Here is a 12624-nt window from a genome sequence, read left to right as displayed (position 1 = left end):
TTGCATGGTCTTTTTTCTGTGATGCAGGAGCTTAGTTTTGCAACTCAATCCAAGCAGAATCCGTAGGAGACAATGTTTCTCAGTACTTTCTAGTTCCCATTTCTGTGAGTATTACCTTAAACTGGGCATGCTTTTCTGAATGTTAAATACAGATGTGTGAGACAGTGGCCAAGTTCTACAATTAGCATTGTAGGGATGCATGAGAAAAGTCCTGTTTTCATGTCTTTCAGATTTTTAACTTTATTATACGTTCTGTAGTTTCATCATTTTAATATCTAATTTAGGAATGAGAGATTTCTTCTCTTTGGGGTGTTGAGTCAACCAAGGACAAAGTTGTTTGATGAATAAGCTTTTTTATAAAGTAGTTTGCTTTAATGCACCTGTTGCACATAGAATGGCTTAGGCTGGAAGGGACCTTATAGATCATCTACTCCAACATCCCTACCCTGGGCAGGGATGCCTCTCAGCTAGGTTCAGCTTCTCAAGACTTCATCCAGCCTAGCCCTGAACACCTTCAGGGAGCAGGTATCTACAGCCTCCCTGGGCAGCCTATTCCAGAGTCTCACTACCCTCCTACTGAAGAACTTCTTCCTAAGATCCAGTCTAAACCTACTCTTCCTCAGCTTAAAACCCTTCCCCCTTGTACTATCAGTAGAAACCCTTATGAAAAGACCCTCTTTTGCCTTCCTGTAGGGGTCCCTTCAGGCATTGGAAGGCAGCTCTAAGGTCCCCCCAGAGTCTTCTCTTCTCTAGGCTGAACAACCCCAGCTCCATCAGCCTATCCTCTTAGCAGAGATGTTCCAGCTGTTGGATCATCTTTGTGGCCTTCCTCTGAACTTCCTCCAACAGCTCCACCATGAGCCATGACTCTGAAGAGAGTAGCCTTAGTTTCTCCATTGTGTTTCTGCCTGAGGCAGATGAAGACTGTGACCTAAATGTCAGAAGAAGGGAGGCGCAACCTTGCTTTGCAGCTGCATCTGGTTCTTGTGATACTAGAAATGTGCCCCATTCCTGTTGGTGCCAGTGGGAAAGATGCCTATTTGTCAGTATATTTCCTTTAAATGGAGGTAGTTTCAGCAGCTGTCCTTATCTTTGAAGCAGATGACGGAATGCGACTTGGCACCTTACACCTATGTGAAGTCTTTTCAAGTCTGCTATCAATAAGAATGATTTCAGTAGTGGTAAAAGCCTTGAGCCCATGTAGTTCAAAAACTGATGCAAACCACCTTTTACCTGGTCTCTTCAGGATCTATCATCTTGACCTATACCTTTCCAGAAAGACATGTTATCCATCTAGGTTTATTTTTTAAGAATTGGCTTGAGTTCTGTGTGTGATCCAGTACTGAAACAGACCTATAAGAAAATTCTCCTCATATTCAGGAGGTCAAAGATCTCATGTACTGATATGCTTGTTTTTAGTGTGTATTTTCCTACCTGAGTGATCAAAATGCATCCAGAGATTTTGCATACTTAGGCATAAAGACTTCCTTCAGTCTAAACTAAGGAATGAAAGAATGGAGTGGTACAGCCAAATTTCTAACCATGGGGGAAACAGTCATCTACAAGGGCTGTTTCACAGAATGGTATTAGAACACAGGGCTTGGACCCTCAACTGTAAAGTTGTATGACTTCAAAGAATTTATGCTGACAGCTGAGCTTGGGTGATTTACATCAGGTGAGATTGTTTCAACAAAAATACCTTTGATAAATCCAATGTAATAGAGAGAGAGTTCTAGCTCACAATGGAATTAAAACCAGAAGTTGAAGAGGAGCATTGGCAGTTCCTACTATCCTGAAGACTGCAGCCAAACCAGCAAAGATTGAAGGAAATGACTCACAGTACTCAAAAGAAAGACAAACATCATAGTAATAGCAAGAAAAGCTAGGTTAATGTAACCAAACTGTTGAAGTCAAGTTTACTGGCCCACAGAGGCAGAGACAGGAAGCACTGAAATGACTGAATTACATTCCTAAAACAAGTCTGTAATAGTGTTTTATCAGGTTAGTGACTGTAAATGGCCAAGAACTTCAGTGGACATTAAGGAATACATTTTGCTTTTGGACACAGCCATGTCAGAGTGCACGTGTAACAGAAAGATTTGATCCAGAGATTGTTGCAGTAACAAATACTCCTTGGCAATGCAATAAAGCATGTTCTTTAGTTTGCCTAATACTTGAGTTTTGAGTTCCTTATGTGCTAGTTTTTGAAATGTGACTTCCAAAAAGCAGGACTTATTACGTAGGAATGCTTGCTATCTTACTGCATGAATGGGCTGCAAATAGTAAAGCCGAACCTGGGCTTCCACTGTCATTACTGAAATTGCATGTTGACACAGAATTCATCTGAAAAACAGTTTAAACCATAATTTAATATTTATTTGTGAGATCCTGCCTCAAATACTGTGTCCAGTTCTGGTGACGCCATCATAAGAGGGACAGACAGCAGGGCTGTTGGAGTGGGTCCAGAGGAAGACCACAAAGATGATCTAAGGGCTGGAACACTGGGAACTGGGGTTGTTCAGCCTAGAGAAGACTCCAGGGAGACCTTAGTGCTGCCTTTCAATACCTGAAAGGTTTTGGATTTGGTGTGTACTATTGCACTTCTTTTGTACGTAATCTTTTTCCCCTGAGAACTGTGGTGCATGGTGATTTAGTTTTGTGTGTATTTAATTTAATTTTATTTCCCTGATGATGTTCCATGATATCTCTCATCTGCATGGGAGTGATAATGGCCTTTGGGAAATACAGCACCTATACTGTGCTAAGTGGAGCTGCTGTTGCTTTTCTTGTGTTCTGTGTAATGTTTTGATTGCTGTAGATGGGAGGGCATGGGGATAGAGTGAAGTTTGTCATGAAAGCACAGTTCATTGTGTAATAGAAGGCAGCAGCTTGTCTCACCCCTGGAGCTACATCTTACAGTCAACTGGCATCAAGTAAATAGGCATCTTTTGTTATGCAGACCACACTAACATTGTTTCTTCTCACAAGAATTTTCTGGCAGCAGAAGAGACAAATCTACTTTCTAAAATGCTCAACTGGAGACTGTTGTCATTATTGTCTTTCTAGATTTAGTTGGTGTAGGTGAGTATATTAATAATAATAATCAAAAAGGATTCTCAGAAAAGTGATGGAGTTAAGCAATCCATTCAGGTTCATTTACAATTAGAATCAAACATCTGATTTATTTTTATGCGCCCTGGACATTTTTTTCCACTCGATGCCTTTTCTTGAGGTTTAGTTTCTCTACAAAGCTGTGAACAATATTGGAATTAGAACAACTGTGCTTTTAAAGCATTGTTTGGAGTAGTGACTGTCTAGGACAACCAGTAGCAAGTCATTATGGACCGTGTTGTAGGTATAAAGTACAAGTAACCTTGCAAACTGTATATTTGTACATATACAGTTTTGTCTGTACTCTGGGTGAATGATTTAGCATTTGAACTGATGTAGTCACCAGAGCAGTTTCAGCTATGCAGCTATGTCTTCTGTAGCAATCTGAGAGGCTTGGATAGCTTCAAGGTATGTGACTTCCTGCACTTTGTCACAACTACCAAAGCTTGCAGCAATATTTTACTTCTCTGGATGCATATTGCACTTGTATATACAGTCATAATATGGAGCTATGCATGGGTGAAAAGTAAAATAATCAGTCTTCCATTCCTTTTTTGTCCTAGTATGTGCACTTTTAAATGAGGTGAATCACTAACTTGACTTGGTTAACCCTAGGGGAAGGCCTTTTAATTATTAACTGAAGTTGTTGTGGGAATTTTGCACATTCTGCTTGAAGAATGCTATACATTTTTTAGTAAAATGGGCCAAGTGTGTCTTATCTGACTTTGATGGGATGTTTAAAGTAAATCTCTTAATATCCAGTACAAAACCACTGGCTGAGACCTTTGAATCAAATTAATCTCAAGAGGTGCAAGAGTGATTCCAGCTATTAAGTGCAGTGCCTTTCCACAGAGCCATGGTGTGTAAGAAAGAGCTGGTGGAGTTAGCGAAGGACAGTATGATTTCAGAAGGTGATGTAAGAAAGCAGAGAGATGAGGACTCCAGTTTGTGAGGTCTAATATTTCAGTACTGATGCTGAATGCTAAATGAAGTCCACTTCACTAATCTCTACCCTTCGTATGCTTGTTTTTGTAGTACTAAGTTGAATAGTGCTGGAGTAGGAAAAGCCATGTAGGTCTTGAAGTGAGAACAGATGAAAACTGCATGGTCGTATCTTTATGGAAACACGTCCAGAAATACAAAAGACAAATAATCCACTGGTGGATGTGGTAGCTAGGGACAAGCGGCCGGAAGATTTCATGCTGTACGTGTAGATAAGGTTTTCTGTAGCCTATGGTACTCAGGCCATGATGTAAGCAGACGGATGTGACATTGTAACTCCAAGGTTATAAAAGCTGATAACAACCAGCAATAAACGCCATTTGCCATCCACCACATTGGTGTCAGTGTGCCGATGGACCAGCAGCCTGGGTGTGGCCGCTGTACCCCCCCCCCCCCGGACCAGGTCGTCTTTGCCTGCTACAAGCAATCAGCTTGTAAAAATAAAAGGCAACAGGTGGATGTACAGTTAGTGTTCCTCTGATGTGGAGGAACAGACTTCTTGAATCCCCTTTGAGAGTGTAGTACTCAAGAGGCTCACTTGTAGTATCGCATTCCTCAGGAGCAGGGACCAGAACCCTGGAGTAGCCACTGTAGTACCATCATATCTGGTATCAGCTAAACATGGGTACAACTGCTGTGAAACAGCTAAAGCTGATGGATTGGAGCATATTGTGTAGTGGGGACTAGTGTTTTGATGGTTGGATTGTTGCTGATTTATAAATAGATTATTAGATTCATGACACAGGCTTCTGAATGCTTTTTCCACGTTTTAGTAGGAGAAAAGGTAAGATGTTTAGCAAAACCTATTGACTACTAATATTCATTCTGTTGATGAGGACTCATTGCCAGTTTGATAACATTAGCTTTCTGGTGAAGATCCCTCTTTTTGCAACATGGAGCTGATAAAACAATAGCTAATCATTGAAAAAAGCCTCACATGTTCATACCAGATAGTTTCACAAGCAACATTCCTGTGTCTTACAAATGAGCTGCCATGGCACTGTGATTCCTGAGCAATGAGAAAATGTTTTCTTTAGTTTACAGGTGGGTTAATATTGGAAATTCCTATGAACACTGCCAGATATTATTTGCTCTGATAAGGAACAACAGTTTAGTTTTTATCTTGTGAAAGACATCAGTCTTCTAAACTACGATAGCATGGAGGTAGCAAATTTCAGAGCAGTATTGAAGAGTTTTGATTCTTCCTGCTGTAGCTGAAGATAACTTTAGACTGTTACAAAATGTGGGGGGGGTTGCCTCTGTTTTTATTTCCTTATGACACATTAGTTAGACCACAGTTGTATTTTAAAATTTCTGGCTGTTTTTCACACTAATAGCTCAGGTACAGCTCTTAAATTTGACACAATAAATTGGTGAATTTAAGTGAAAATTAAGTAATTAGGAAAAGATGAAAAATGGCCTTTCTAGAGAGAAAATAATTGTCTTTTGTACATGCAGTTATTTTAATGTTTAGACTGTTCTAAGTATTTTCAGATAATTTTCCACAGTGTTGGGGGTTTTTTTTTACTTTTGTTGGAACAGACCAATCTCCCTCAAGATCAATTTGTCTGGCTGGATATATTGAACATGAGAAGGTTCTCAGGCTTTGTGGTACTTTTTCCTCTCCTTTCACCAGTAGCATGATTTCTTTCAGACTTTCCTCAGCAAGTGGCCCATTCAGGATTTTTCCTGCAGCTTTTAGTCAGGCAACACTCCCACTAGAGCAAACCAGCAGTCTGTAGTGTAGAAAGTGAATTGTGCTCTGGTGGGTATTGCGCGATCTGACTCAAGGCAACTTATGTTTGGAAAGTGACTGGCAAGAATCTCAGTAATTGACTTGCCTGTGGATAACTGTCATTTAATGTTTTGCTATCCGTGGCTTAAGCCTTAGAACAGTTGAAGTAGCTAGAATCTAAATATAAAGAATCTAAGCAATGGCTTTCAACATCCTGAATTCAAGCATAAACACAGTGTGAAGTGACTTGTGGACCTTTATTTTTCTTGCATGATCAATGTGTGATTCAAACAACAACAAAAACCCAGAAAAATACTTAGTGAAGAGCATACTCTCATTGACCTGGATTGGCACACTGGCATAGTGCAGCATGAATAATTTTTGATGGTTTATTATAACATCATGAGAGCTATATAAATTTTACAGTATGAATATGACACATTGTTTAATTTACAAATGTGTTAGTTGTGGTTTTTCCTTACTGATTCTGAGTTCTGGTTCATTGTTAATATATCATTATATTCCCATCTTGCTGCCAAGTAGAATGCCTAGAGATTTTTTGGTAAAGACATGGTATGAAAACACATTGTGTTGACAGAATCTAGGTCTAAGCACTCTGTGAGTAAGAACATAGGACCAAATTCAGTTGCTTAGTCAGGTATGTCAGTGGTGTGCATAATGTACCAGTGTTCTGACTGTTAATTGTAGCCTTATGTTTATCTGGCACAACAAAGATGTCTTAAAAAGCAATCTGCAATTAATAATAATAATTAAACACAAAACAAAACTCTCAAACCCCACCACCAGCAAAATCAGAACAAAGCAAATAATTGTAACTTGGAAATTTTTTTTTAATCTTATGCAAGACATTTATTTTCTTTGACTCTGTCAAATGAAATAAATAAGCTGTTGCAGGAGTCTGCTGTAATGCTGGGAAGTAAAGCCTACCTCTAAGTTTATGATGGCTTGAAATCAGCGTTGGTAGAATGCCTAAAAATTCCTGCTTCCTGTTGAAAGCACATCCAGCGCACTGGGACACATTTGTCTGGATGTGTGATATGTAGAAGGCTACTCTTTTATTTACACTAAACTTTCAGTGATTCCTGTTATTTCAAACCACATACACCCACACAGCCATGGTTACTCAGAATCTGCCTTGACTGGAATATATCAGGAGTAATTGGATTGGTATGCCATCTTTTGTTGATAATTGGAAATTCTTGGATCCGACACAGAAAGTTAACAAATTCCCTGTACTTAGCCATATGTTTTAGAAGTTCTTGCAACAGCAATTTTCAGGTCATTTGTCTAGCTGGAATTCGAGACGAAACATATGGCTACCGCTTATGTCTTGCCTTACTGTTCTTAAGAGTATTATTTCATAAACAGAAAAGAGCTCATTAGCTGGTAAATTATTCATAGACCTACCTGGAATTGTACCAGATACTCACAGGGACTCTTGAAAGGGTCATTTTAACAGCATATATTTGGAATTGTCTTGGCAGATATATGTATGTTGGTTTTTCTAAAATTTTCAGTGAGACAAAACACTACAAAGTCATTAATTTCAGTTAAATCAAATTATATGGCAGCTTCACATTAAATACTCCTCAAATGTCACTAAGAACAGAGAAAACCTTGCTAATAAAGATATCCTGGATTTTGCTGTGACTTGCATTCTAACGAGCTGTGTAGAGTCAAGTAATTAAATTGCTCTTCTGCATATCAAGGATGGCTGCTTTTCTGGGGCTTTTTCTGTTGTTTTGTTTTTGAGGTGGTTTTGTGGTTTTTCTACTGTTTTGTTGGTTCCCTTCCCCGCAGTTTAATGCCTTGAATCTGCTCTAAAACTACTCCAGATTACAGGTTCAGGAGGCCTTCATATTCAGATAAAAATATTCTCTGCTGCCACCTAACGGTGAAATTCTCAGTTTTAAGTAACTGAATAATAAACAACGGGTACTTGAGACATTTTTTTATCTCACTTTCAAACAGAGAATGGCTTAGGTTGGTATGACTTTAGAGATCATCTACTCCAGCCTTCCCACCATGTGCAGGGATGTCTCTCAACTAGACTCGGCTGCTCAAGGCCTCATCCAACCTGGCCTTGAACACCCCCAGGGAGCAGGCATTTACAACCTCCCTGGGCAATCTATTCCAAAGTCTCACCACCCACCTACTGAAGAATTTCTTCCTAAGGTCCAGTCTAAACCTACTCTCCCTCAGCTTAAAACCATTTCCCCTTATCCTATCAGTAGACACCCTTATGAAAAGACCCTCTTTTGCCTTCCTGTAGGGGTCCCTTCAGGTATTGGAAGGCCGCTCTAAGGTTCCCCCAGAGTCTTCTCTTCTCTAGGCTGAACAACCCCAGCTCCCTTAGCCTATCCCATTAGCAGAGATGTTCCAGTGCTTTGGTCCATAAGGATTAGTGCTGTTGCCTGAATATACATACAATATCAAAAGCTTCTGACTCAAATTGCTTCCAGTCAAAACATTTCACTGTGAAAGGAAAAAGTACAGTAAACGTTATACCACTTCCTTTAACTGTTTTAACTGAACTGGTTTTTGAAAGGTTTGGATGCAAGCTTGGACCAAACCAACTTGAATGTAAATCAAAGCTGTGTTCCGAAAACAGCTCATAATTTTGTGAAAGGCCAGTATGCTCTTTACCTTTTTTTTTTTTTTTTTTTTTTAATTGGGATAGCAAAATTCAGATAGGAATCCTAGGTTTGTGTCTGTTTTCTCTGTTGGTTTTCTGCTGTATTCTTGCCACAATGCTGTAATTTGCTGCTCCTCCATGATTTCCAGGAAGCAGAAAGGTGTCTCTGAGAATATGGGAAACACAGTACAGATGCATGGCAATAATACCACTCATTCTGCACCATCTTCATAGAGCATTTCAGAGCAGTTGTGCTCTCTGCACAGTTGGTAGCTCTGCAGTGATTGTACCCCCCAGGGCAGGCAGTGTACGGGAAGATGTGTGAAGGGACCCCAATACAGCAGGTGGGAGTTGGTCCAAGGCAGAAAAGAAACACAGAGAAACTCTATGAACCTTGGGAGGACTCCTGGAGGATGTCAGGTTCTTGTATAAGAACATTAGCCTGAAAGCCATTCTTTTGACCTACCCAAAGTAACCCTTAGGAGACATGGATCTGCTCCTTCCTGTGTGAAAGCTTCAGGCAATTTTCTAGTTTTCTTCTCAAACAATTAAGATTTGGTTTTTCCAGTATTTTGATTTCATTTTCTTACCTTTACAGTGGGACATGAGTATGCTTGCAGTTTTATCACTGGCTGTCATTGTCCTTTGCCATGACAATTTACAGGCTTTCCTTGAGGAGTGGGTGGGGAACTGTCCTATTATAAAAGCAACTTCCAGCTCTAAATCAAGTAAAGGTGTGTGTGAATGTTTTGCTCAAGTCAGAACTGTAATAAGACAATAATAGATGCAAGTGCTCATCCTTACAAGAAGCTAGTGGGGGGGAACAGTGTAGCCAAAGGATGTTGCAAAAGAACTACTTGAATTATTTCTCAATCTTCTAGAAAAGAATGTTCAGTATGTTTTGATTGATCAATTATGCTATCACACATTTTTTGAATACCTGGTTAAGATAGACTTAACAGAGCTGAGGAAAATAAACAGCAGTGCCTTAGAGACAAATAACAGTTTATCCAAATAGCTGAACTATTAGGTTTGATCCTGGTTTCTGAGACTCAAAATGCTATTAAATAACATAATTGTCAGTTAGTCTGGTCAGAACTGACTGTGCACAATACCATGTCAGCTGAGGATTTACATTCTGGTGTCCTGGTTTGGGCCATAAACTTAGAGGGTTTTTGCATGCTCTGAATCGTCTTCCAATCCCATCTTTGAGCCCTTTCTTCAAGAAAGGCAAGCCCTTGCAAACAAATTATTTTCTTGAATAGACTCTCAGCACTTTTAGAGAACTTATTTTGAAGTCAGACTGTCTGCATTTTAGCAATGTTTTGGGATTAGAGGGGACTCTTTTGTAGCTGATGAAATGCTGTTCTGGGAACACACCCCATCTTGCTTCCTTCTCCCAGGTGTTCTTGACATTTGAGCATCAATATGTGTGACTAACACAGATAAAGTCGTTTCTATGAAAGGAGCTTTTTTTCCCCCTTTGCATAAGCATGACTAGGGAGGGAAATATTACGGGACAAATTGTTTGCAGATGTAACTGTTGTGGTTTCATGGAGTTACAGGCAGATTTTTTAAAGATTCTTCCCAGTAAGATAAACTATGTGCAAAGCACTTCTGGTGGTCTAGCCAGTTTGTGGGTTCTCAGTCTAAGCAGAGAAGCTGGCACTACATGCTTTTGGAAATCTGGCTTTGAGGACTGACACACTACAACACCAGTGTTTCTTTGGCTCACTTAAGAAAATAACTGCATGAATCTTTGAATCTCTGAATATTTTTTGGTCAGCTCAATAACTGTTTCATTCTTGGAGCTTTAGGTAAAGAAAGGAATTCTTCCCTGTGGGTGAATGGCTGTTGTCCTCCAAGGCACTGAGCACTGACAGTAATGCTTAATATTGATTCCTTCTTTGGTTGAGATTCTTCTGCCTTGAAAAGGTCAAAGAATCCTCCAAGCTGAAACTTTCCCCCATACAGTAAGTATCCTGATTGCCATTGTGAGCAAACTCTTCTTGCTTTTGTGGTCCTTCATGAAATTGCATCTGACAATCCACAGTCATGGATACTGACAAATCCAAATGTTGGAAAATCATGAACCTGTCTCCAAGTCATGAGATGCTGTTAAGCCAAGTAGCTCATACATATGAGTACTTTCTATGCATCAAGAGTTGAAAAAGGTGAAGGAAGGAATGAACTCTCTAATTATAAGGGTTCAGTGGGCAAAACATTAGAAGACAAACTCTTGGCACTAGTGCAGTGAATAGCAATGATTCTACTTGTCCCACACCACTGATTTTAATATTGCATTGCAAGCATCTTGGAAACACAGCAATGCTGTGTCTGTTGGTTATGGGAAACTCAACCTGGCCCATCTGCTCTTTTCAGTCATTATTGTCTTGTTTCTGAAACATTTTCTCTATGTTTTATGGCAGGTTTTTCCAGTCCCTGCTCATGGTTAATTTCTTCCAGGACAAGTTCAGTAGGATTTGAAAACATGGATTCATTAAGGATCCTCATGTCTGTCTGAGTGAGTGTGTGCAGAGAGCTATGGCTCTTTTCCACACTAGTGCCTAGAGCACACGTTGTGCAGATGTGACTTGATCTCTGTGTGACTTCATATGAAGCAATATGAAGTTGTTTGGAGCATAGGTTTTACGAAAATGAAGATGGGTTCAGGAGGAGTCCTTGTGGATTCCTACCTATACATCTTAAGCACATACTTAGTATATCAGTGTGTTCAGTTACTTGTATGCAGAAGTGTTGACTTCAGTTTTGCAACTAAGTGCTACTCATTCTCAATAGCCTTGAATCCTCATTACTGAATTCTAGGAAAAAGGTAAGTTTACTGGCTGTGCTTCTCAGCCATTTCTCAGAGGTACACCTCTGAAACTGCCCACTGGGACATGGCAGGAGAGTTGCTATTTCTTCACTCCTGTAACTGAGAGATCAACTCAAATAGCTGACCCTAAGTGTTCTAGTTAAGTCTATGGCCTTAAAAGAGACAAATAGTGCCCTACGGTCATAGTGAATATGCATTTAGCCTCCTTAAAGCCATCTCCAGGCTCCTCAATGCCTCCACAGTAAGTAGGGGAGCCTACACTGTACTTTAAATTGGACTTTGTTTTCTCAACAGTGGTACCACCTCACCTGTGCTGTGTAGTACCACTTAGAGTGTTGCCAGGCTGGTTTTGAGATATGCCTCCCAGAAGAAAGTGAAAAAGCAGAAGAGCTAGATGTTAACTGTCTCCTTCAAATCTCTGTTTTTGTTTTCTTGTTTTTAATGCAGCTAGTCTGTTAGATGTGAAGTCCAGAACTTACAGCCCCTTAACAGCGTACAGGAGACCCAGAGTTTGAGTATTTTCTTAGGGTCACAGTCTTGGTACAGACAACATGCTGCATGGTGAGTTCTCCTGTTTGTGAGCCATGAGCTACAGGGATACTATGGGCTTGGTAGATTTATATTCTGGCACAATCTCAGAGACAGAAATTAATCAGTAGTGAGGCTCAATCAAGCACAATCTGCCTTCTGCTGTAAAGAGAAGGGAAAAAGTGATTAATATCACAGTTACCACTGTGTTGCTGGTACCTGTAAGATGAAGCAGGAAGGGCCAGGACTCATATATTCCATTGGCAGTGTTTTTCAGGGCTCCTGTAGAGCCCTGCTGAAAATGACTGTCATTCTGAAGAAGTCATTGTTCAGGCAAAAAGGCTACCAGAGTCACTTACAAAAATGGGAGCTGCATGCAAAATGTGGATCTAGACTGGGCCTTTTCTTAGCTTCTAAAAACTCTAATTTACCTTATCTTCAGACTCTTCATGTTTTTCTGCTCCTACCTTGGCCTGTGAGGGTCTCCTTTCCTACTGGGTTCTACTTCCAGGGTGAGTTAGCACAGGAGTTTGAAACAACCCTTTTCTAACTGAGCTCCCTGGTTACCTTCTTGGAGACTTTCTGGTGTCTCTGATACCAATAACTGGAAAAATCCCTGCACTCTGGTGCTTATCTCCTTATTCTGCTGTCAGCCAGGGGAAATCTGTCCCTGTTCAAGTGCTTTCTTAAGTTTGAGGTAGAGGAACAACATTGCAGAGAACCTTCCTTGGAGCAAAAGCAGTATAGGACAGAGTG

Source organism: Dryobates pubescens, chromosome 30 (assembly GCF_014839835.1).
Source record: "Dryobates pubescens isolate bDryPub1 chromosome 30, bDryPub1.pri, whole genome shotgun sequence".
Lineage (NCBI taxonomy): Eukaryota > Metazoa > Chordata > Aves > Piciformes > Picidae > Dryobates > Dryobates pubescens.
Note: the sequence above shows the minus strand (reverse complement) of the source record.